Source organism: Anas acuta, chromosome W, assembly GCF_963932015.1.
Source record: "Anas acuta chromosome W, bAnaAcu1.1, whole genome shotgun sequence".
Classification (NCBI taxonomy): domain Eukaryota; kingdom Metazoa; phylum Chordata; class Aves; order Anseriformes; family Anatidae; genus Anas; species Anas acuta.
In genome coordinates, this window is record NC_089016.1 from 27101194 (window position 1) to 27126929 (window position 25736).

The following is a 25736-nucleotide window of genomic DNA, read 5'->3' on the forward strand; positions in this document are numbered from 1 at the left end:
AAAATAAAATAATAATAATACTATGTACAAAACAAGTGATGCACAGAACAATTGCTCACCACCCAATTACCGATGCCCAGCCTATCCCCGAGAAGCTGCCCCCCCCCCACCCCGGCCAGCCACCCCTATATATTGTTTAGCATGACGTCAGATGGTATGGAATACCCTTTTGGCCAGTTTGGGTCAGCTGTCCTGGGTCTGTCCCCTCCCAGCTCCTGCTGCACCCTCATCCTGTCCGCTGGCAGGACAGAGTGAGAAGCTGAGACGTCCTTGTCTTGATGTAAGCACTGTTCTGCAACAATTAAAACATCAGCATGTTATCAGCACTCTTCTCATCCTAAATCCAAAACATAGCACCCTACCAGCTACTAGGAGGAAAATTAACTCTATCCTAACTGAAACCAGGACATATGGGAAACCATACAGGGTCCAGAAGGGAATGTCTACCCAGGTTGGGGAAGAGACGCTGACTACCTATACGGTAGCTTTGAGTAAGCAACTTAGAGAAATAGAAAAACGTGGCTGAACTCAGAATAAAGAGGTGGATGGACCAGTGCATGACATACAGCCTGGAGATTATGTATATGTCAAGTCTCTTGCAGAGAAAACTTTGAAACCACAGTGGGAATGACCATACCAGGTGCTCCTTACTACCTTCACCGCAATTAAGATCATTAGGGAAGGAAGTGAAGGCGTTTTCCCGGCTGAAGTCCGAAAGGCTGTTTGGGACAATGCCAATGATTTTGAGAGGAAGTTCCAATCTTGGTGGACTCTGGTAAATTTTACCTACAATCCCATTGTTAACATGGCTACTGCCTTTGTGCTTACAATAAGTAATGCCACAGTTTATGTTATCCACCCCATCATTGCACTAGGATTAAACCATGAGGAGACAGTGCTCTATCCTTCGGAGCATACAACATGGGCACGGATGGAGAGTGGGAAATGGCAAACTGTAAATCTGGAATCGTGTGTGTTTAAGAACTGCTTGTGCTTTTGTAGAAGTAGATAAGGAGAATATAACTCTCCCTAGACCAAGGAAATAAGTAAGGTTCTACAAAAGGTGAAACAAGACACTAGTCATCACTGGTGGGATACACTTTTCAGGTGGTCACCAACAGCAAATGGCATTCTCAATACATTGTGTCACCAGATAACAGTCATATTGATCTTAGTTAGTATAAGTCTTGTATTGTCTGGAATTATACTAATCTGGACAAGGAGAATGTTATACCGGATAGCCACGCTGACTTCTTTGTCGCACGTCCACGGTATGGCACTGAGTGATCAGTACCAAGTTGGGAATCTTTGCCGCAAGTAAAAGAATTTACTAATCTTCTAGAAAAGGGGGGACTGAATCCAGGGATAAAAGAGCAGGGCCTTGCTTAATCGTATTAACAATTTCTAAATAAAACAATCGTAATTATTAAACCCAGGAATGAAAGAATGGGGGCTTGCTTAATCACATTAAAATACATGTTGCTGAGTGTCTTTTCTTACTACTGTGCAAATTACCTGAAACAAGGAGTTTTGGTGGCCCATCACAGAAGATGTTTCTTGACAAAAATGGGGAAATTGTCTCAAAAACCAGCTGAGACCGACCTTGTGGTTTGGACAAGAGCCAAGGAGCAGCTGAGTTTGTACAAAGGCAGGGGGTCAACTAGTGGTGATGAAGAGGAGTTATCAGCCTTCATCCACATGACCCCCTGACGACCACCACCGTGCTCAGGCACTGTGCAGACGCAGACAGGAGGAGTTTACAAAAATGACTTCTTGGAGCTAATTTTAATACAAAGCAGGGATAAGTTCACAGAATCACAGAACCACAGAATTGTCTAGGTTGGAAGAGACCTCAAGATCATTTAATCCAACCTCTGACCTAACACTAACAAGTCCTCCACTAGACCATATCGCTAAGTTCAACATCTAAACGTCTTTTAAAGACCTCCAGGGATGGTGACTCCACCACTTCCCTGGTGTACTGAGTCTGGCTGGAATGTTAACTTTCCCTGCAGCAGCCCATACAGTGCTGTGCTCTGCACTTGTAGCTGGAACAGCAGTGGTATCACACCAGGGTTGTGTCTACTGCTGAGCAGTGCTGGCACAGCATTGGGCCTCTCTCTAACCCTCCTAGGGAGTGGGCAAAAAGTGAGAAGAGAACCATCACCAGGGCAGCTGACCTAAACCAACCAAAGGGATATTCCACACCATATGATGTCACACTCAGCAATAAAAGGTGGAAACAGGAAGAAGAGGGGAGGGGTGGGCTCTCGTTGTGAAAAAATGTCGGTCCTCCTCCTGAACACCAGCTACGTGTGTTGAGGCCCTGCTTCAAGGACGTGGTCAAGCATCGCTCATTTGTGGGAAGTAGAGAGTAATTTCTTTCCTCTGCACTTCCACATAGCCTTCATTTGTTTTATTTGTTTGTTTTCCTTCCTTTTTTTTTCCTTCCCCCTCCCTTTTCCCCTTACTGTCCTGGTTTCAGTTAGAACAGAATTAATTTTCTTCCTAGTAGCTGGTGGAATGCTGTGTTTTGGCTTAGGATGAGAAGAGTGCTGATAACACCCCGATGCTTTAATTGTTGCAGAGCAGTGCTTATACTAAGCCAAGGACATCTCAGCCTTTTGCTCTGTCCTGCCAACGGGCAGGCTGGGGGTGCAGTAAGAGCTGGGAGGGGACAGACCCAGGACAGGTGACCCAAACTAGCCAAAGGGGTATTCCATACCATCTGACGTCATGCTAAACAATATATAGGGGTGGCTAGCCGGGGGGGAGGGGGCCGGACTGCTCGGGGTGAGGCTGGGCATCGGTCAGCGGGTGGTGAGCAATTGCATTGTGCATCATTTGTTTGTACATATTATTATTATTTCCCTATTATCACCATTGTATTATTATTGTTATTATTGTTATTATTATTTTGTTATTATTATTTTTCTGTCTTATTAAACTGTCTTTATCTCAACTCATGGGCTTCACTTTCCATTTCTCTCCCCCATCCCAGAGAGGGAGGGGGGAGGGTGAGCGAATGGCTGCGTGGTGTTTAACTGCCGGCCGGGTTAAACCACGACAGTCTTTTTGGCGCCCAACGTGGGGCCCGAAAGGTTGAGATAACGGCAGATCTGACCAGAGTGTGTTAAACTAAAATTGGTGTAAGGATTAGACCTGCTTAATAGTCACTTGTCATAATGCTGATTGCTTTAATCTCAACTCTGCTGCACCTGTTTTCCAAATTGAGTATTATAGTACATTATTTTCCGTATGTGCTCTCTGTCGTGTTGTTTATCCTCTCCGGGCCCTGGTTTCAGATCATTATGGTACTGTGTGTTGTAGCAATGGCTTATGAGACGATGAAATATCTGGTCATGACTCTAACTTGTTATTTGTATTCAGTAACATCGTCGACTCTGTACTTTGGAAACTGTATCTTGGAAACTATTAGCAATTATACCTATTGTTTTTTTCCATTAGGGAGTCAATCTGTGAAGGGGAAAGGGGAGGATATTTTTCCTTACTTGCTTACTCTCCCTTTCTCCTTCACCACCCCTGTATCCTCTTGGATCACTCTGCCTTCCTCCTTCACCACCCTCTTATCCCCTGAGCTTGTCACAATAGCTCTCCAAGATATTGAATATTCTTGGGATACTCAGACCACCATAGTCTTGTTGTTCTGCCTCCTGAATGCACTTCAGGTTCTGCTTAAAGTTAAACAATTACTTAGGAAGCTCATCCGGAGATCTGCCCGGAGGCAGTATACTTGTGGGTGGCAGGGAGTATGGGTGGATATGGGCAGGCATCTAGAGCAGTTGGCACCCCCTGTGTGTTGGAAATTCACCCCTGAACAATGGCAAAATCCTCAAAAACTGGCAGAATGCTTGAAAAAAAGGTGTCATGATTCTGGCAGTTCCAAAGTAACACAAATCATTGTAACGTGCTGGGGCCTGGCTCATGCCTATCGAGCTGCCATTGATACTGCTATCAACTTAGTGACAGACCCTGCGGCCACTCCAAGCCCTGTGACAGATCCAACGGCCACTGTGACCCCTACGGTGGACTCTGCAGCTGCTCCAGTCCCAGTTCCTGCAGCCGCTCCAGTCCCAGCTCCTGCAGCCGCTCCAGGCCCAGCTCCTGCAGCCGCTCCAGCTCCAGCTCCTGCAGCCGCTCCAGCTCCAGCTCCTGCAGCCGCTCCAGCTCCAGCTCCTACCGCTGCTCCGGTCCCAGCTCCTGCAACTGCTCCAGCTCCAGCTCCTGAAGCCGCTACAGCTCCGGTTCCTGCAAATGCTCCAGCTCCTGCAGCCGCTCCAGCTCCTGTGGCTGTGTCAGAGAAACGAGCTGTAGCAGTGCAAGTTGATCCTGCAGAGGGTATTCCAACCCCTGTAACAGGGTCAGAGAAACGAGCTGTAGCAGTACAAGTTGACCCTGCAGAGGGTATTCCAACCTCTGTGGCAGACCCTGTAACAAAGTCAGAGAAACGAGCAGTAGCAGTGCAAGCTGCCCCTGTAGAGAAGGGGAAAAAATGGTATAGAGATTCAGGTCGTTTAGAACGCAGAGAGTCTTCTGCCAATCCAGGTAAGGCTTCTGCCAAAACTAGGTATAGAGATGACGAAGATGACGACGACACTGGGCCATCAAGGATTCAGGAGGAGGAAGATGAGGATGTCGAAAAATCAACAGTAACTACCCGAAGCCTAAACGAGCGTGTGAGGAATGTTTTTAACAATTCCAATTCGTGTCCATAAATTCGTGTCCATAAATTCGTGTCTATAAAGAACAATTCTGTTTGAATCCTGTCTGCCTGGGCCCTGCAGTGGCAGTTTAATTCTTGAACCACAGATGCAGTGTGTCCCAGTCTCCCCCTCATTCTAGTCAATTTATCACGTCTTCAGAAAACACTCCTTAAATTTATGAACCTGTTTGCTTTTGTTATTCCGGACTTCTATTTCTAACAGTTACAGCCTTTTTTCCTGTCTTCTTGGAGATTAACTTAACACTGCTATAGATGTGTCTGTGAATGGCTGGGGAAGAATGTTTTAATTACTCGTGAAGCGTCAAATAAGAAAGCTGTTTGTGTTTGATGTCTGGGAGTTTCAGAACAACTGATAACATCTAGTGACTGTTATGAGATACTATGTGGATCCTTGGTATCTGGCCAGGGGGGCCAAGAGATTAAGAGGAAGAAAAAAGAAGCTGAAGGACGGTTGGGAGACAAGACCTGCGGAGAGTGTACAGAGAGTGTTCCATAAACTTGGAATAGTGCCGAGTAAGTACAAAGGGTGAGAGGAAGACTACGAGCCTTCAGCATGAAAGACCCCTAGAGACCCCCAGAGGAGACTGATGCGCATGCTCCAGTAGGAGGAACTGGACCCCGGAAGCTAATTATAATAATCTATTTTTTTAGAAGTAGTAATGAATATGTATTAGTCTAGGAGCATAAAAATCAGCTGCTTGATGTAACTGGTGTGCGTCCTGGTGGAGCAGAGACTCCCGGTGCACCCAGCGCTGTTTGCTTACCTCTATTCCTTTATATTCTTTTAATAAATCCTATTTTTTTATTTAATCCTAATTTGAATCCTGAGCCATTTATAACAAGCGCGAGCTATGAGATGTGCGAAAAGATTTTGGTCGCTGTATAGGTGAGCAGCTTGTCACCTGGCTGCTCCGGTGCTGGGACTCTGGACCCAATTGTGTGGAATTAGACGGCAGGGAAGCCAAGCGGCTGGGATCCCTTGCTCGAGACGCCGGCATTGACAAAGCAATTGCAGATGGAGCACAATCCACCAGCCTCTGGAGGCGTCTCCTCTCAGATGTGAGGGAAAGGTATCCCTTCAAGGAAGAACTTTTATGTCTACCAGGCAAGTGGACCACTATGGAGAAGGGAATCCAGTACCTGAGGGAATTAGCCGTACGGGAAGTGATTTATGAGGATCCAGACCTCAGACAAACATCCAAAGACCCAGATGAAGTCAAGTGTACACGACCCATGTGGCGGAAGTTTGTACGGAGTGCACCATCATCATATGCCAGCTCATTGGCAATAATGGCCTGGAAAGAGGATGAGGAACCCACAGTGGATGAAGCGGCTAAACAACTCCGGCAGTACGAAGAAAGTCTCTCCTCTTCCTTACAGGCCTGCGTCTCAGCTGTGGAGAAACTTTCTGAAAAGGTTCACCAACTTGAAGAGAATCTATCTTCCTCCCCACCTGAACCAACCAGTGTCCAACGACCGAAAGAGAACACCTGGGAGAAAACACTTTCTGAAAAGTTTCACCAACTTGAAGAGAGATTATTCTCCTCTGTACCTGTACAGAGCAGTGTCTCAGCTATCAGGGGTAGGCGTTCATCTACACAAGGAAGACGATATGGTGGGTACTCACCCCGTGCCACCCTGTGGTTTTACTTACGAGACCATGGAGAGGACATGAGAAAATGGGATGGAAAATCTACCGCGACCCTAGAGGCACGGGTACGTGAGTTGCAAAAGAAAACAATCAGGAAAAAAGGATTCTCTGAAAAGTTTGCTGCTCCAACTTCCAGCAGACAGTCCTTCAAACACAGAAACGAAGAAGATTCTGACCAGGATTAGGGGGGCCCTGCCTCCAGCCAGGGGGAGGAAAGGGACAATCGAGTTTATTGGACTGTGTGGATTCGATGGCCTGGCACGTCAGACGCACAGAAGTATAAGGCTTTAGTAGACACCGGTGCACAATGTACTATAATGCCATCAAGCTATAAAGGACCAGAGCCCATCTATATTTGTGGAGTGACAGGGGGATCTCAGCAATTGACTGTATTGGAGGCTGAAGTAAGTCTGACTGGGAATGAGTGGGAAAAGCACCGCATTGTGACTGGCCCGGAGGCTCCATGTATCCTTGGCATAGACTATCTTAGAAGAGGATATTGCAAGGACCCAAAAGGGTTCCGATGGGCTTTTGGTATAGCTACCTTAGAGACAGAGGGCATTAAACAATTATCTACCTTGCCTGGTCTCTCAGAGGACCCTTCTGTTGTGGGGTTGCTGAGGGTCGAAGAACAGCAAGTGCCAATCGCTACCACAACTGTGCACCGGCGGCATATCGCACTAACCGAGACTCCCTGATTCCCATCCATAAGCTAATTCGTCAATTGGAGAGCCAAGGAGTGATCAGCAAGACTCATTCACCTTTCAATAGTCCCATATGGCCAGTGCGAAAGTCTAATGGCGAGTGGAGACTAACAGTGGACTATCGCGGCCTGAACGAAGTGACGCCACCACTGAGTGCTGCAGTGCCGGACATGCTGGAACTTCAGTACGAACTTGACTCGAAGGCAGCCAAGTGGTACGCCACAATTGATATCGCTAATGCATTTTTCTCCATCCCTCTAGCAGCAGAGTGCAGGCCACAATTTGCCTTCACTTGGAGGGGAGTCCAATATACTTGGAATCGGCTCCCCCAGGCGTGGAAACACAGCCCTACCATTTGCCATGGGCTGATCCAGTCTGCGCTAGAGCAGGGGGAAGCTCCTGAACACCTGCAGTACATCGATGACATTATTGTGTGGGGTGACACAGCAGAGGAAGTTTTCGAGAAAGGGAAGAAAATAGTCCAAATCCTTCTGAAAGCCGGTTTTGCCATAAAACAAAATAAAGTCAAAGGACCTGCACGAGAGATCCAGTTTTTAGGAATAAAATGGCAAGATGGACGTCGTCAAATCCCAATGGATGTGATCAACAAAATAACAGCTATGTCTCCACCAACTAGCAAAAAAGAAACACAGACTTTCCTAGGTGTTGTGGGGTTTTGGAGAATGCACATTCCAAATTACAGTCTGATTGTAAACCCGCTCTACCAATGAGTTTGAATGGGGCCCTGAACAACGACAAGCCTTTGAACAAATCAAGCAGGAAATAGTCCATGCAGTAGCCCTTGGGCCAGTTCGAACAGGACCAGATGTAAAGAATGTGCTCTACACTGCAGCCGGGGAGAACGGCCCCACCTGGAGCCTCTGGCAGAAAGAACCTGGGGAAACTCGAGGTCGGCCTCTGGGGTTTTGGAGTCGGGGATACAGAGGATCTGAGGCCCGCTATACTCCAACTGAAAAGGAGATATTGGCAGCATATGAAGGAGTTCGATCTGCTTCGGAGGTGGTCGGTACTGAAGCGCAGCTCCTCCTAGCACCCCGATTGCCAGTACTAGGCTGGATGTTCAAGGGAAGGGTCCCCTCTACGCATCATGCAACTGATGCTACATGGAGCAAGTGGGTTGCACTGATTACTCAGCGGGCTCGAATAGGAAACCCCAGTCACCCAGGAATCTTGGAAGTGATCATGGACTGGCCAGAAGGCAAATACTTTGGGATATCATCAGAGGAGGAGGTGGGTCGTGCTGAAGAAGCCCCACTGTACAACCAGTTACCAGAGAATGAAAAGAAATATGCCCTGTTCACTGATGGGTCCTGTCGTATTGTGGGGAAGCATCGGAGATGGAAGGCTGCTGTATGGAGTCCTACGCGACGAGTTGCAGAAGCTGCTGAGGGAGAAGGTGAATCGAGTCAGTTTGCAGAAGTGAAAGCCATTCAGCTGGCTTTAGACATTGCTGAACGAGAAAAATGGCCAGTTCTCTATCTCTACACCGATTCATGGATGGTAGCAAATGCCAAAAAGGTGGAAACAGGAAGAAGAGGGGAGGGGTGGGCTCTCGTTGTGAAAAAATGTCGGTCCTCCTCCCAAACACCGGCTACGTGTGTTGAGGCCCTGCTTCAAGGACGTGGTCAAGCATCGCTCATTTGTGGGAAGTAGAGAGTAATTTCTTTCCTCTGCACTTCCACATAGCCTTCATTTGTTTTATTTGTTTGTTTTCCTTCCTTTTTTTTCCTTCCCCCTCCCTTTTCCCCTTACCCATTTTATTTCCCTTTAGTTAAATTGTTTAGTTCATAATAATCTTTCTTTAATTATTGTTATTATTTCCCTTTAATTAAATTATCCTTATCTCAACCCGTGAGTTGTTCTTTGCTTTACTTCTCCCCCTCCTCATCTAAGGAGGGGGAGTGAGAGAGCGGTTGTGGTGTTTAGTTGCCCAGCATGGTAAAACCACCACACCTGGGCAACCCATTCCAATGCCTAACAACCCTCTCAGTAAAGAAGTTCTTCCTAATATCCAACCTAAAAAAACCCTGGCGCAACTTTAGCCCATTCCCCCTCGTCCTGTCACCAGGCACATGGGAAAATAGACCAACCCCCACCTCACTACAGCCTCCTTTAATGTATTTATAAATAGCGAAAAGGTCGCCCCTGAGCCTCCTTTTCTCCAGGCTGAACAAACCCAGCTTCCTCAGCTGCTCCTCATCAGACTTGTTCTCCAGACCCCTCACCAGCTTCGTCGCCCTTCTCTGGACTCGCTCGAGCACCTCCATGTCCTTCTTGTAGCGAGGGGCCCAAAACTGAACACAGTACTCGAGGTGCGGCCTCACCAGAGCCGAGTACAGGGGGACAATCACTTCCCTAGCCCTGCTGGCCACACTGCTTCTGATACAAGCCAGGATGCTGTTGGCCTTCTTGGCCACCTGAGCACACTGCTGGCTCATATTCAGCTGACTATCAACCAATAATCCCAGGTCCTTCTCTGCCAGGCAGCTTTCCAACCACTCCTCTCCCAGCCTGTAGCTCTGCTTGGGGTTATTGCGCCCCAGGTGCAGGACCCAGCACTTGGCCTTGTTGAACTTCATGCAGTTGACCTCAGCCCATCAGTCAGGCCTATCCAGAACCTCCTGCAGAGCCTTCCTACCCTCAAGCAGATCGACACACGCACCTAACTTGGTGTCATCTGGGAACTTATTGAGGGTGTACTCAATGCCCTCGTCCAGATCATCAATAAAGATATTAAAGAGGACCGGCCCCAGTACTGAGCCCTGGGGGACTCCACTAGTGACTGGCCTCCAACTGGATTTAACTCCATTCAACACAACTCTTTGGGCCCGGCTATCCAGCCACTTTTTAACTCAACGAAGCATACGCCAGTCCAAGCCACTAGCAGCCAGTTTCTTCAGGAGAATGTTGTGGGGAACGGTGTCAAAAGCCTTGCTGAAGTCAAGGTAGACCACATCCACAGCCTTTCCCTCATCCACCCAGCGCGTCACTTTGTCATAGAAGGAGCTCAGGTTCGTCAAGCAGGACCTGCCTTTCTTAAACCCATGCTGACTGGGCCTGATCACCTGGTTGCCCTGCAAGTGCCGCGTGATGACACTCAAGATAATCTGCTCCATGAGCTTCTCTGGCACTAAGGTCAAACTGACAGGCCTATAGTTTCCCGGGTCTGCCCTCTGGCCCTTCTTGTAGATGGGCATTACATTTGCTAGCCGACAGTCAACTGGGACCTCCCCCGATAGCCAGGACTGTTGATAAATGGTGGTAACTGGCTTGGCCAGCTCCTCCGCCAGTTCTCTCAGTACCCTCGGGTGGATCCCATCTGGCCCCATCGACTTGCGCACATCCAAGTACCGTAGCAGGTCGCCAACCATTTCCTCATGGATACTGAGGGCCACATTCTGCACCCCATCCCCTTCCACCAGCTCAGGGTACTGGGTATCCATAGAACAACGGGTTTTGCCGCTAAAGACTGAGGCAATGAAGGCATTAAGCACCTCTGCCTTTTCCTCATCTTTTGTAACTAAGTTCCCCCCCGCATCCAGTAAAGGCTGGAGATTCTCCTTTAGTCCTCCGTTTTGTATTGATGTATTTGTAAAAAGACTTTTTGTTGTCTTTAATGGCAGTAGCCAGATTGAGCTCCAGATGAGCTTTGGCCTTTCTAATTTTGTCCCTGCACTGCCTCGCAACATCCTTATAGTCCTCCCGAGTGGCCCGCCCTTTTTTCCAAAGATTATAAACCCTCTTTTTTCTCCTAAGCTCAAGCCACAATTCTCTGTTCAGCCAGGTTGGTCTTCTTCCATGCCGGCTCGTCTTTGGGCACGTGGGGATAGACCGCTCCTGCGCCATTAAGATTTCCTTTTTGAAGAGCGCCCAGCCTTCCTGGACTCCTCTGCCCTTCAGAACCGCCTCCCAAGGGACTCTACCAACCAGTGTCCTGAACAGTTCAAAGTCAGTCCTCCGGAAGTCCAATACAGCGGTTTTACTGGTCCCCTTCCTGGCTTCTCCATGAACGGAGAACTCTACCATTTCATGGTCACTCTGCCCAAGACAGTTTCCAACCTCCACATCTCCCACCAGTCCTTCTCTTTTTGTGAAGAGAAAGTCTAGTGGGGCACCTCCCCTGGTAGGCTCACTAACCAGCTGCGTCAGGAAGCTATCTTCCACGCTCTCCAGAAACCTCCTAGACTGCTTTCTCTGGGCTGTGTTGTGCTTCCAGGATATATCTGGGAAGTTGAAGTCCCCCACAAGAACAAGCGCTGACGATTTCACAACTTCTGTCAGCTGCCTGTAGAACTCCTCATCCATCTCTTCATCCTAGTTCGACGGTCTATAACAGACCCCCACCAGGATGCTTCCCTTGTTGGCCTTCTCGCCGATCCTAACCCACAGGAACTCAACCTTATCATTCCCAGCCTCAAGTTCCACGACATCAAAACACTCTCTGATATAGAGAGCCACACCACCACCCCTTCCGTGCTGCCTGTCTCTTCTGAAGAGCCTATAGCCAGACATTGCAGCACTCCAGTCATGAGACTGGTCCCACCCCCCTATCTCTCTCTCTCTCCCCTTAGAGATAGAGATCCATCTGCGGCCATCAGGCCAGGTGCCGAGTGGTCAAAAAAAACAAAATTTCTGTGTTGGCACCAGCCTCTGAGCCACGTGTTTATCAGGTGGGCTTTCCGTGTCCTCTCTGTATCCCTCCCTGCCACCGTACGGATGGACAAAGACACCACCTACACTCCCGCTCCATCCACTAAGTGTCCCAGTCCCCTAAAGTCCCCTTTGATGGTCTTCAGGCTTCTCTCTTCAATGTCATCACTGCCAGCCTGGACTATTAAAAGAGGATAATAGTCAGAGGGGCGAACCAGGCTGGGAAGCTTTCTGGCAATGTCCCTGACCCTGGCCCCAGGGAGGCGGCAGACTTCCCTACGGGTAGGGTCAGGCCGACAAATAGGGCCCTCTGTTCCCCAGAGAAGGGAGTCGCCCACAACAATCACCCTTCTTTCTGTCCTGGTGGAGGCAGTCCTGAGGCGAGGTGTCAACTTCCTCGCCCTAGGTATCCTCCTGGGTAGATTTTCTACCTCTTCCTCAGCTACCGGTCTCTCAAGCTCCAGGGCCTCAAACCTGTTGCGTAGGGGAACCTGGGAAGTTGGGGCCGGTGGGGGGGGGCGTGGCCTGCGATGTTGAGCAGGGACCTGTCTCCATTCCTCCTCAACTCCTAGGTCCCCTGCCTCTGCCCGACAGCAACAGGGCAGGGGGTCCACCCCCATCTGGGGTGTCTCACCCTGGTACCTGTCCTTCAGGCCACGCAGGGAGTTGCTCCACAAGTCTATCTCCTGCTCACACTCCCTGATATCCCTCAACCTCTCGACCTCCTCCTTGAGTTCTGCCACGAGGCAGACCAGGTCATCCACCTGCTCGCACCTCACGCACACAGTCTCTTTGCCCCCCGCAGGTGTTAGCAACAGGCTCAGACACTCCCTGCACCCGGAGACCTGAACTGCCGCAGTTTTGAGTGGGCAGTTGGTCTGGGTGTTTACAGACTTCCTAGAGAGTGCACTGTGCCTGGTTGTACACCACTGCAGCTGAGCTAGCGGTAGACCGTCCTTGGAGGAGGTGTTCGTATGGGCAGGGGGGAACGCTCTGCCCTGCCTGCTCACACTGCCTGCGCTAACTGCCGTGCTAACTGCCGCGCCACTCCCTTCTGACACGCCACACCCTGTTTGCCCGTCTTGGCTCCTGGTCGCTCGCGCTCCCTAGGGATGTAGGGGGGCCGCTTCTGGGAGAAGTCCCCTCCATACAGTTCCTTGCTTTCCCCTTCCCACCCCCTAAACTGCTCCACTCCCCGATACCCTGCAATCTGCACGGTGGATGGATGCCAAGCATCCTGCTGGATCAGCCCCTTAGGAAAGGACAGAACTTGGTGGGTGGCAGCGAGCATTTGGCTGTGGGTCTCCCACCCCAGGAACAGAGGCTTTTTCCCACACTTCATGGTGCTCGCCTGGCACCAGGAGCCAGGCTGCTCGGCGCTGGCAGGCGGCCATGTTCTGCTTTCCCTGCCGCCGCAGGACTGGAGAGCTGAGCTGCACTGCAGATGCGGGGAATCTCCCAGCTCCACCGGGCTTGAGGCTGGGAAGGCAAGAGGAGAGGTTGATTTGGAGAGGTCTTGGGTGCAGATAGACACCCTACAAGGGCACTGGGATGAGGGACATAGGGCCATGGGGTTTGCTGGGGCTAAGCAGAGCCAGCTGGGCTGAACAGATCCTGAAATTTTGAGCGAGAAAGGGGTGGTTTTGGCAGGAGTGGTTTGGGATCTGCCAGTAGAGTGGGGTGCTGGGCAGGGCTGGGGATGCAAACGCAGGCACCTTGGGGCACCTGGGCAGGGTTCCTGGCACACAGCGAGTTGGGCACAGTCTGCAGCTCTGACTTGGCAGATTCTTCCCTTCTGTATCCTTGGGCTCAGGAGAAGACTTCAACCTCCATAAGATCCTGCATCCTTCTCTAGTTCACTAAAAGGGCATCTCCCAGGCTGCCCGTTCTCAGCAGCTGCTCCCCCACTCGGCACCCCAGGAGGGCTGAAGGTGGGTCTGCAGGCTTTCTCTTCCCTCTCCCTCTCCTCTGAGTGGACACCAGTCCAGAGAGGAGCTGCCAGCTCTTGTCCAGGCAGGTCAAGGCTTGACCACATGAGCAGATGGCTGGGGCTTACATATGTTGTAGTTTAACCCGGCCAGCAGCTCAGCACCACACAGCTGTTTGATCAACTTCCCCCCTCCCTCTCTGGGATGGGGGAGAGAAAAAGGAAAATGAAGCCTGTGGGTTGAGATAGAGAGAGTTTATTAGGACAGAAATCATAATGATAATAGTACTACTAATAATAATGTGTACGAAACAAGTGATGCACAATGCAATTGCTCACCACTCACTGACCGATGCCCAGCCTCACCCCGAGCAGTCCGGCCCCCTCCCCCCCGGCTAGCCACCCCTATATATTGTTTAGCATGACGTCAGATGGTATGGAATACCCCTTTGGCTAGTTTGGGTCACCTGTCCTGGGTCTGTCCCCTCCCAGCTCTTACTGCACCCCCAGCCTGCCCGTTGGCAGGACAGAGCAAAAGGCTGAGATGTCCTTGGCTTAGTATAAGCACTGCTCTGCAACAATTAAAGCATCGGGGTGTTATCAGCACTCTTCTCATCCTAAGCCAAAACACAGCATTCCACCAGCTACTAGGAAGAAAATTAATTCTGTTCTAACTGAAACCAGGACAGTAAGGGGAAAAGGGAGGGGGAAGGAAAAAAAAAGGAAGGAAAACAAACAAATAAAACAAATGAAGGCTATGTGGAAGTGCAGAGGAAAGAAATTACTCTCTACTTCCCACAAATGAGCGATGCTTGACCACGTCCTTGAAGCAGGGCCTCAACACACGTAGCCGGTGTTTGGGAGGAGGACCGACATTTTTTCACAACGAGAGCCCACCCCTCCCCTCTTCTTCCTGTTTCCACCTTTTATTGCTGAGTGTGACATCATATGGTGTGGAATATCCCTTTGGTTGGTTTAGGTCAGCTGCCCTGGTGATGGTTCTCTTCTCACTTTTTGCCCACTCCCTAGGAGGGTTAGAGAGAGGCCCAATGCTGTGCCAGCACTGCTCAGCAGTAGACACAACCCTGGTGTGATACCACTGCTGTTCCAGCTACAAGTGCAGAGCACAGCACTGTATGGGCTGCTGCCGGGAAAGTTAACATTCCAGCCAGACTCAGTACACCAGGGAAGTGGTGGAGTCACCATCCCTGGAGGTCTTTAAAAGACGTTTAGATGTTGAACTTAGCGATATGGTCTAGTGGAGGACTTGTTAGTGTTAGGTCAGAGGTTGGATTAAATGATCTTGAGGTCTCTTCCAACCTAGACAATTCTGTGGTTCTGTGATTCTGTGATTCTGTGAACTTATCCCTGCTTTGTATTAAAATTAGCTCCAAGAAGTCATTTTTGTAAACTCCTCCTGTCTGCGTCTGCACAGTGCCTGAGCACGGTGGTGGTCGTCAGGGGGTCATGTGGATGAAGGCTGATAACTCCTCTTCATCACCACTAGTTGACCCCCTGCCTTTGTACAAACTCAGCTGCTCCTTGGCTCTTGTCCAAACCACAAGGTCGGTCTCAGCTGGTTTTTGAGACAATTTCCCCATTTTTGTCAAGAAACATCTTCTGTGATGGGCCACCAAAACTCCTTGTTTCAGGTAATTTGCACAGTAGTAAGAAAAGACACTCAGCAACATGTATTTTAATGTGATTAAGCAAGCCCCCATTCTTTCATTCCTGGGTTTAATAATTACGATTGTTTTATTTAGAAATTGTTAATACGATTAAGCAAGGCCCTGCTCTTTTATCCCTGGATTCAGTCCCCCCTTTTCTAGAAGATTAGTAAATTCTTTTACTTGCGGCAAAGATTCCCAACTTGGTACTGATCACTCAGTGCCATACCGTGGACGTGCGACAAAGAAGTCAGCGTGGCTATCCGGTATAACATTCTCCTTGTCCAGATTAGTATAATTCCAGACAATACAAGACTTATACTAACTAAGATCAATATGACTGTTATCTGGTGACACAATGTATTGAGAATGCCATTTGCTGTTGGTGACCACCTGAAAAGTGTATCCCACCAGTGATGACTAGTGTCTTGTTTCACCTTTTGTAGAACCTTACTTATTTCCTTGGTCTAGGGAGAGTTATATTCTCCTTATCTACTTCTACAAAAGCACAAGCAGTTCTTAAACACACACGATTCCAGATTTACAGTTTGCCATTTCCCACTCTCCATCCGTGCCCATGTTGTATGCTCCGAAGGATAGAGCACTGTCTCCTCATGGTTTAATCCTAGTGCAATGATGGGGTGGATAACATAAACTGTGGCATTACTTATTGTAAGCACAAAGGCAGTAGCCATGTTAACAATGGGATTGTAGGTAAAATTTACCAGAGTCCACCAAGATTGGAACTTCCTCTCAAAATCATTGGCATTGTCCCAAACAGCCTTTCGGACTTCAGCCGGGAAAACGCCTTCACTTCCTTCCCTAATGATCTTAATTGCGGTGAAGGTAGTAAGGAGCACCTGGTATGGTCATTCCCACTGTGGTTTCAAAGTTTTCTCTGCAAGAGACTTGACATATACATAATCTCCAGGCTGTATGTCATGCACTGGTCCATCCACCTCTTTATTCTGAGTTCAGCCACGTTTTTCTATTTCTCTAAGTTGCTTACTCAAAGCTACCGTATAGGTAGTCAGCGTCTCTTCCCCAACCTGGGTAGACATTCCCTTCTGGACCCTGTATGGTTTCCCATATGTCCTGGTTTCAGTTAGGATAGAGTTAATTTTCCTCCTAGTAGCTGGTAGGGTGCTATGTTTTGGATTTAGGATGAGAAGAGTGCTGATAACATGCTGATGTTTTAATTGTTGCAGAACAGTGCTTACATCAAGACAAGGACGTCTCAGCTTCTCACTCTGTCCTGCCAGCGGACAGGATGAGGGTGCAGCAGGAGCTGGGAGGGGACAGACCCAGGACAGCTGACCCAAACTGGCCAAAAGGGTATTCCATACCATCTGACGTCATGCTAAACAATATATAGGGGTGGCTGGCCGGGGTGGGGGGGGGGCAGCTTCTCGGGGATAGGCTGGGCATCGGTAATTGGGTGGTGAGCAATTGTTCTGTGCATCACTTGTTTTGTACATAGTATTATTATTATTTTATTTTCTGTCCTAATAAACTGTCTTTATCTCAACTCACAGGCTTCACTTTCCTGTTTCTCTCCCCCATCCCAGAGAGGGAGGGTGGAGGGTGAATGAACGGCTGTGTGGTGTTTAGCTGCCAGCCAGGTTAAACCACAACACCATAAAGTATTTCAAAAGGACTTAATTTTTCTTTAGTTCGGGGCTTAGTCTGAATCCGCAGCAATGCTAGCAGGAGAGTTTGGGACCAGGGTAAATTAGCTTCTTGCCCTAACCTTACAATTTGTTGTTTGATCAAATGGTTCATTTTCTCCACTTGGCCACTCGATTGAGGGTGGTATGGAGTGTGCAGTTTCCAATCTATGCCCAAATGCCGACTAATTTGCTGCACTATTTTTGAAATAAAGTGTGGTCCTCGGTCTGAGGACATGGTGGCTGGAACTCCGAAGCGTGGTATTATTTCTTGTAGCAATACCTTGGTTACTTTTCAGGCTTTGGCAGTTCTAGTGGGTACCGACTCTGTCCAACCTGAAAAGGTATCCGTTAATACCAACAAATATCGATACCCCCCTTTTCTTGGAAGTTCAGAAAAGTCAATTTGCCATTGCTGTCCAGGCCCATGGCCTTTCCTAATTTGGCCCAATTTCAGTTTGGAGGTATTTTTGGGGTTGGTCTGGAGGCAGAGGTCACATTGTCGGGCTACTTGTGTGACAGTAGCATACAAATTCCTAGCTGTAATTTTCCCAATCAGACAGTTATATAGGGAATTTATTCCCCAGTGAGTTTTCCGGTGTTCTTCCCTTACTAGTGACCATAGCAAATTAGAGGGGATGACTAATTTCCCTTTGCCTTCTTCAGTAATAGCCCATCCCTCTTGGTTATACTCTCCCTTTTGACTTTCAATTAATTTTCTGTCCTTTTTGTTATTTACTGGCTTACCTTCAAGGGGCATCTGCCCATCTGGGATTAGGGCTCCCTCAGTTGCTACCTCACCTTTTGCTGCTTCTTTTGCCTCTCTGTCCGCCAGAATGTTTCCTTCCTCCAATTCTGAGCTTGCCTTCTGGTGTGCCTTAATGTGCATGATTGCTACCTTTTCAGGCAGCTGAACTGCTTCCAATAATTGCATTATTTCTTTTGCATGTTTGATGTTTTTCCCTTGCGAGTTCAACAGTCCTCTTTCTCTCCAGATGGCTCCATGTGCGTGTACAACCCCAAATGCATACCTTGAGTCCGTATAGAAGTTTATTTTCTTTCTTTTTGCTATTTCTAAGGCACGGGTCAGAGCAATTATCTCAGCCTTTTGTGCAGAGGTATCTGTTGGCAAAGGTCCAGATTCTATTGCCTCTTTGCAAGTGGTAACTGCATACCCAGCATGTCGTTTTCTGCTGATGATGTAGCTGCTCCCATCAGTGAACCAGATTTCCACATACGGCTGGAATAGGTCGATGGTCTCCAGGCAGTCGTGGTGCACTGGCTCCCCTTTGGTTTCTGCTGAGGAAAGAAGCTGGGTTGACAATGTTAGTTACCACTATTTCTACATCATCTACCATGATAGCTTGGTATTTCAGGAACCTTTGTGGGGAAAGCCAGTGACCACCTTTCACTTCCAGCACTGCAGACACTGTGTGAGACACTAGCACAGTTATTTTCTGGCCCAAGGTGAACTTGCATGCTTTCTGGTTATTTAGCACCACTGCTACAACGGCTCTGAGGCATCCTGGCCATCCCTTGGCAGCAGCATCCAGCTGCTTAGAAAAATAAGCAACTGTCCTTCGATATGGGCCCAGGTCCTGTGCTAGTATTCCCAGGGCAATCCCCTGTTTCTCATGGGAGAAGAGGAAGAACGGTTTATTCACATCTGGAAGTCCCAGAGCTGGAGCTGACATGAGAGCCTTCTTTAGTTGGTCAAAGGCTCGCATGGCCTCTTTTGTCCATTGGAGGTTCCTGTTCCCATTTGCAGTGAGTGCATACAGCGGTTTTACAAGCAATCTGTAATTATAGATCCACAGTCTGCACCACTCCGTCATTCCCAAAAAGGTTCGCAGTCCTTTTATTGTCTCTGGTTTCGGGTTTGACATATTGCTTCGTTACAATCTTGCCCCAAGGTCTGTTGTCCGGCACTAACCTCATAACCCAGGTAAATCACCTTCTGCTTTACCACCTGAGCCTTCTTCTTTGATACCCTGTACCCCTGGAATCCCAGAAAGTTTAGGAGGCTTACCGTCCAGGCCACACATGCTTCTTCTGTCTGGGTGGCTATTAGGAGGTCATCTACATATTGCAACAGCCTTCCTTCTCTTGATGTGGCTTCCCAGGTCTCCAAGTCCTTTGCAAGTTGTTCTCTGAATAAGGTGGGTGAGTTCTTAAAGCCCTGAGGCAACCTTGTCCATGTGAGCTGTGTTTTGTGCCCACTCTTAGGGCTTCCTGTTTCTAAATCCCCAGGAAGTGTCATCTTGAGCTACTCTATGTAGGATCTTGTTGTTTGTTTGTTTGTTTTTTCCCAAATATTTTTGAGATCAGTCGAATTCATCCCATTGTTCAGCAACTAGTATTAATTACAGTGCACACTCCTCCTTGATTCTAGAGTACTATTTTTGCAAACTCATCAAACTTATTTTCTAGTTCTTCAATATATTTACAATAGCGTTTTCTAATTCACTCACCCCTAACCAAGGTAAAAAACACCTTGCAAAACTGTGAAATGCTAGAGATTTTTACTAGAGGATTATCTGGAGTCTGCTTAATTCTGCACGTGGTCTCAAGGGGGCTTTGGCTTTGCGGGTCTTCAATAATAGTTACATTTGTTACATTTGGAATTATTGCCTCCAGGGTGCAAGCTCCCTTCCATCCTAGGGGCAACACCTTCCTGGCTTTATTGCCATATAGCCAGTACCACACCCATTTCCACACCCAGGGTCAGTACTATTGCCCCCTGAGTTTTCTATAAATGTTGTTTAAAAGGCACCTGTGATAACAGAGTATATTGTAGCCAGGAATATGAGTAGGGAGCTCAGCTTCAAAATCTATTCCTTCCCGGGACTGGGTATGGTCTGTCATTTTTAGAAATCTAGAGAATCCAGACACAGTTGCTGCTGGAAATAGCAATCAGGGACAAGGCCTCTTCAGTCTTTCTAGGCATCTGGGTGCAAATCCAACAGTTATTTTGAGAAAGAACTCAGGAGATGTTCTGGATTAATTGGAAATACTGATTTTTCCCTCCATCCTATCAATAATCCATTGAGAACAGGTATTCCTAAGATAAACTTAAAACACAAGTACATGTATATTTGTATATACATCCCTGTAATAATTAAGAAATAATAATTAAGAAAAAACAATAAAAATCACAAACTGATAAGGATTCTTCTGGTGGGGATTAAATAGCCCCCTTTCTTTTTCTCCCACTTCCAGGGAGTGTTCCCTGTAAACACTCCAATTCTGTGTAATTCAATCCCTTTTACTCATTAATTCATTAAGAATTCTTCTAAGGAGAAGTTAAAGGTTTACATAGATAGTTTCAACAGTTTTAACCTTAGAAGTCTTTGTTAAGGCAGTCTCTCTGGTATCAGGGTTAACTGATGCTTTTACCCAGGAATGAGTCCACCCTTTCTCAGCCGTTCTTACTGTCGTCTCAGTAGTCAGGAGCACTTGGAACAGTCCGTCCCACTCAGGTTGCAGCTTCTATTCTCTCCATGTTCACATCAGAACCCAACCTCCAGCTCGGAATGGATGGATCAGGGCTTCCAAGGGTGGGGTTTGAGCTAACAGTCCATAGGTCCTGAGAGATGACAAAGAGGACGACAGCCCGAGTATATAGTTCTTAAGAAAAGCATCTTTGGCCCTAATTGAGGTAATTCATTCCCTTTGTGTGTGTACAGCAATCCAAATAATATTTCATATGGTGAATCTCCCACATCTTTTCTTGGTGCAGTTTGAATTCAGAGAAGTGCCAAAGGTAAGCACTTCATTTGTGGAAGCTGAGTTTCCAGAACATAGTCAATTGCTTCTTTACTGTTTGATCCTCTCCACCCTTCCAGAAGAGGAAGGATGCCAAGGAGTGTGAAATTTCCACTTCATTCCTAGAGTCCACATTAGGCCTTGCAATATTTCTGACATAAAGTGATTTCCTTGATCAGAGTCAATATTTTCAACAATTCCATACCTGGGAGTTATTTGTACTAGAATTACTTTAGTTACTATGTTCACAGTAGCAGATACTGAAGGGAATGCTTCCACCCACCCTGACAAATGATCTACCAAGACTAATAAGTATTTAAATCTACCTACTCTAAGGATTTCTGTAAAATCTACCTGTACATTTTGGAAGCGTTGAATTCCTGGTTCTCACCCTCCTTTGGGCTGACTGTGGATAATTTTCCTATTTACCTTTTGACATACTACACAACTCTGGCATACTTGTTCAGCCAGAGAATATATATATTCCTACGCATACATATTTCCATAGCACAGCGTCACACATTGCTTGAGTTCCCCAATGTCCCTCTTGATGTAAAACAGTTAATATTTGCCTCCTTAGCACTTCATTTAGCGTTTCTCTCCCCTCAGGGAGTATCTGTTTTCCTTTGGACTTCATGACTCCTAACTCCCTAAAAACCTCTTTCTCTTAAAACTTTTTAGTTCTTTTTAGTTTTGGGTAGGGGTAACTCAATTCCCTGAATCCTCTCTGGATTTATCTTTCATTTCTCCTCAGATATTTGATGCCCAAAATATTTGACTTCTCTTTGTTGAAGGATTTTTGAAACAGCAAGGAGGCCATGACTTGCTTCAGCTGAGCAAACCAAGCTACCAGGACGACTACGAGGAGTTCCCATGAGGATGTTCCCTTATTGCCTGATTGAGGAATTAAAAATATTGTTGCCAGCACCTAGCTTCAAGGACGAGATCTACATGACTGCTAATCACAAGGGGGTTGTTTTCTTGCGGGTGGGGTTGTTTTCGTTCAGTTGTTTGTCTGAGTGCTTTGGACCAATAATCTTGTGTGAGACACTATCCACCCCTATTAAATTTGCTATAAAAGTCAGGCTATTCGGGTAATAAAGGGAGAGCATGATCTGACCATATTGGTGTATGTCATGACTTCGGCCTTTCTTCTGGCAACAAAAGGCGCCCAAACACGGTGGGACTCAGGACATCAGTGATCGAGCTAGACCTCGAAACTTCTATGGGAGAACGGAGGAGTTGGTGAAGACAGGGGACGAGTAGCACTGTGAGCCCAGAAGAGTGGCGGGAGGTAGGAGATCGCTTATGGGATAAAGCCATTTGAAGTGGAAAGCTGGATAAAGAAGTAAGTGGGACGTAGTGGACAGTGATCAATGCGCTGTGCGGTATGAAAACCGAGCAGCAGGAGGTGATGGCAGCGGCGCAAGCTCTAGCAGTACTGCCTGGGACTGACAGAACGCCTGGGGCAAAGCGCCGCCCGCCCCTCTGTCAGCTCCGGGCACCCGCCCGCCTGCCCCGCCGCCGGCTGCGGCATTTCTCAGGTTTGAGCGCCCGCATGCACGCACCGGGCGCTGCCATGTTCTGCCTGCTGCTGCGCCCGGGCCCGCCGCCCCGCGAGCCGCTGCCCGCCGCTGCCACAGCTTTCCCCCTGCCACCCCCCACCCTCAGGCCGGCCCCTCTGCTGGCGCTGCGGGCCGCCGCCGCCGGCAGCTCGGCCAAGGATGTGGGTGGATCCCCTGAAAAGGCGGCCACAGATCTCAGCAGTGAAAACCAGAAACTCAATAAATCCCAGCAGCTGAAAGCTGCTTTCAAAGAGTGTGGTGCTGTAGGGGTTTCGTTCCATGTTGGAATTTCATTAGTATTTCTAGGAATCTTCTACCTGACTATCAAGTGGTGTGGGAATGACTGTAGTGTATTGCTGTTATGTTAGGACGATCAAGTACATCTTTGACCGGATTGTTTGTTTTGTCGAGGATAATTGATGCCGATTATAATGGAAAAAAAAAAAAAAGAAAAAGAAAAAGTGGGACGCGGAGAGATGCGTCAAAAGAAAAAGAAAAACCCAGTACCTTTGAATATTGTATCAGACTCACAGTATGCTATAGGCATCGCTCAGCGCATTGAGAGGGCACATTTGAGACATATCCCAAAGGAAAACTTGTTTCTAAAATTTAAGGAGCTGTTATTTTCGGTAGAGCAGCAAGTGCACCTGTATTGTATTATTCACATGCAGAGCCACAGGAATTAGATTTCCTGGGAAGCGTAACAGCAACAGCATATGTAAGGTTCAATTGCTTGCGAAAAAAACAAACCATGAAACAAATCGTCAATGCCACACTTGCTCCCTATTGCAATGTATCTCTTTGGTGTAATTATACAAACTATAATAGCATCATTCCTTGTGCCAGGAGCCGCTCTGCTCGGCTGTGGGATCGACTGTGGAGCGGACGCCCCAAGGCGCACCCCAAACATTTTCCTCGGTGGGGTCTTCACTCTCAGCCACTCACCGCGGGAGTAGACAAGGACCTCCTGAAGCCGTGGGCAAATTATTTAAAGTGATATTTTCTTGTGGTATGAATGAGAAGTGCAAGAGGCCTCTTTGCATGATTGTGTGATTGTGCTACGTGGAACAGAGATGCGGTGAGACGTGGAGGAACATGGTGAGACACGGGACGCGGAGAGACATGGAGCAGAGATGCGGTGAGACGTGGAACAGCGACGCGGTGGAACACGGAACAGAGACGCCGTGAGATGCGGGACGCGGTGAGACACGGAACAGGGACGTGGAGAGACGCGGGATGCAATATTGTATCAGACTCACAGTATGCTGAGCAGGACCAGTTTGGGTGCCAAGCCAATTTGTGAAGGCCGCCCAAGATGTCTCAAGGGATGGGGAAGTTACTGATGGTGATTCTAATACCTCCAGCAGTGCTTGTGCTCGTGACCAAGATTGAGCCGCGACGAAATCTGTGGGTGACATGGGCTAATTAGACTGGTATATCAGAATTTTGTCTGTCCATGGCATCGTCCACGGATCCGTTCAGGACTTGCCTCATAGGTATACCTATGTATGACCCTTCTGATTTTGGCCAGTATGCTACCAACAATTGCTGCAGTGCCTCATCTGTAGCTGTGTGCTCAGTGAAATTAATAAATTCGCTTACTGTCCCGCTTCCCTGGGATCCACAAGAGTTAGAGTTACTTGGGTCTCAAGAGGATCGGAAACACATCACAGAATTGGACTCAAACATGTTTTGTGTTCAGAAATTTACAGCAAAGATTAAATTGTGTCAAAAAACACAATCCAACAAGGTGGACAAATGTGACTTCAGAAGGGCCATACAGGTACAGAAATACAAATAACACCTGTGGATACAATGACACTGCTAGGCAGGGTTTAGGGGCCTATGGCGCGGAGATAAGGGGTAACAACTATAGCATTTGGAATAATCGTACAGCTATGGCCCTACCTCCTGATGTTTTTCTGATTTGTGGGGATAGGGCCTGGCAAGGTATCCCTGCGAATGCTATTGGAGGTCCATGTTACTTAGGTAAACTTACTATATTTGCTCCTAGCTTGTCACAGTTGCGTAAGATCACCAGACATAAGTGGGCATTGCTCACACCAGATTGCAATGATAATGTTGAATTGCTCAGTGTTGTGGCTAGAGCGGCATTGCCAATTTTCATGCCAGGAGCAGCAGCTGCAGCTGCACTTAATAATTTAGAAAAATTGGCATGCTGGGCCAAGAAGCAAGCCCATGCTACGGCAGAGATACTTGAGGAGATGTTACCAGATCAAAATAGTCTGCGACATGCGCTTTTACAGGATCGAGCTGCTATTGACTTCTTGCTTTTGGCTCAAGGGCATGGGTGTGAGGACTTTGAGGGAATGTGCTGTTTGAACCTTTCTGATCATAGTCAATTCACAAATCCATTACTTTCCTGAAAGAGCACATGAGAAAGATTCAATGTGATATCAATCCTTTCAATCAATGGCTCACTGATTTGTTTGGGATGATGCCTAGATGGTTACTGGGATTAATCAAAGAGGGATTAAGGATTCTGTTTATTGTGGTGTTAATCATCATTGCGTGTTGTACTGTAATAAATGTAGTTAAAAGGTTACTTGCAAAACTGTTACATCGGGCTTGGTTTGCTCAAAAAGAAAAAGGGGGAATTGTTGAGGGATTTTTGAAACAGCAAAGATCCCATGACTTGCTGCAGCTGAGCAAACCAAGCTACCAGGACAACTACAAGGAGTTCCCATGACGATGTTCCCTTATCGCCCAATTGAGGAATTTAGAAAAATATTGTTGCCTGCAGCTGGCTTCAAGGATGAGATCTATGTGACTGCTAATCACAAGGGGGTTCTTTTCTTGCAGGTGGGGTTCTTTTCTTGTAGCTGTTTGTCTGAGTGCTTTTGACCAGTAATCTTGTGTGAGTCACTATCTGCCCCTGTTAAATTCTCTATAAAAGTCAAGCTATTCGGGTAATAAAGGGAGAGCATGATCTGACCATATTGGTGTATATCATGACTTTCGCCATTCTTCCGGCAACATCTCTTTCTACGAATTTTAATGTATTTTCCAATGCTTTCAAGCCCTATTTTCCCAGAAAGTCGAATGGCTTCCTTCACAGCTGTTTTCTCCTGTCCTAACAATGTCCTAACAATCATCCACATATTGTAACAGTAACACCTTCTTTGGAGGTTGGAATTACTCCAAAATTTGTTCTAGAACTTGCCCAAATAAAGTGGTGGCCCTGTAAACCCCTGAGGTAAAACTGTCCATCTGTATTGCTGCTTCCACCCCATTTCAGGGTCTTTCCACGCAAAGGCAAATATATCTTTGCTCTCAGGGTCTGAAAGCACCCCATTAATAACACCATTATTCCAGTCTATCAATTTACTATTTCAATGCCCAATTTCATTATCA

General features: G+C 47.6%; 1 long non-coding RNA gene across 1 annotated transcript; it reads right to left on the reverse strand.

Annotated features, from left to right (window-relative positions):
* Positions 1-5595: 5595 nt before the first annotated feature.
* LOC137846740 (uncharacterized) lies at positions 5596-23761 on the reverse strand. Its single transcript, XR_011090623.1, has 3 exons — positions 23621-23761; positions 19029-20617; positions 5596-5884 (listed from the first exon to the last, which is right to left on the reverse strand). It is a non-coding gene; the product is annotated as an uncharacterized lncRNA (long non-coding RNA).
* Positions 23762-25736: the final 1975 nt, after the last annotated feature.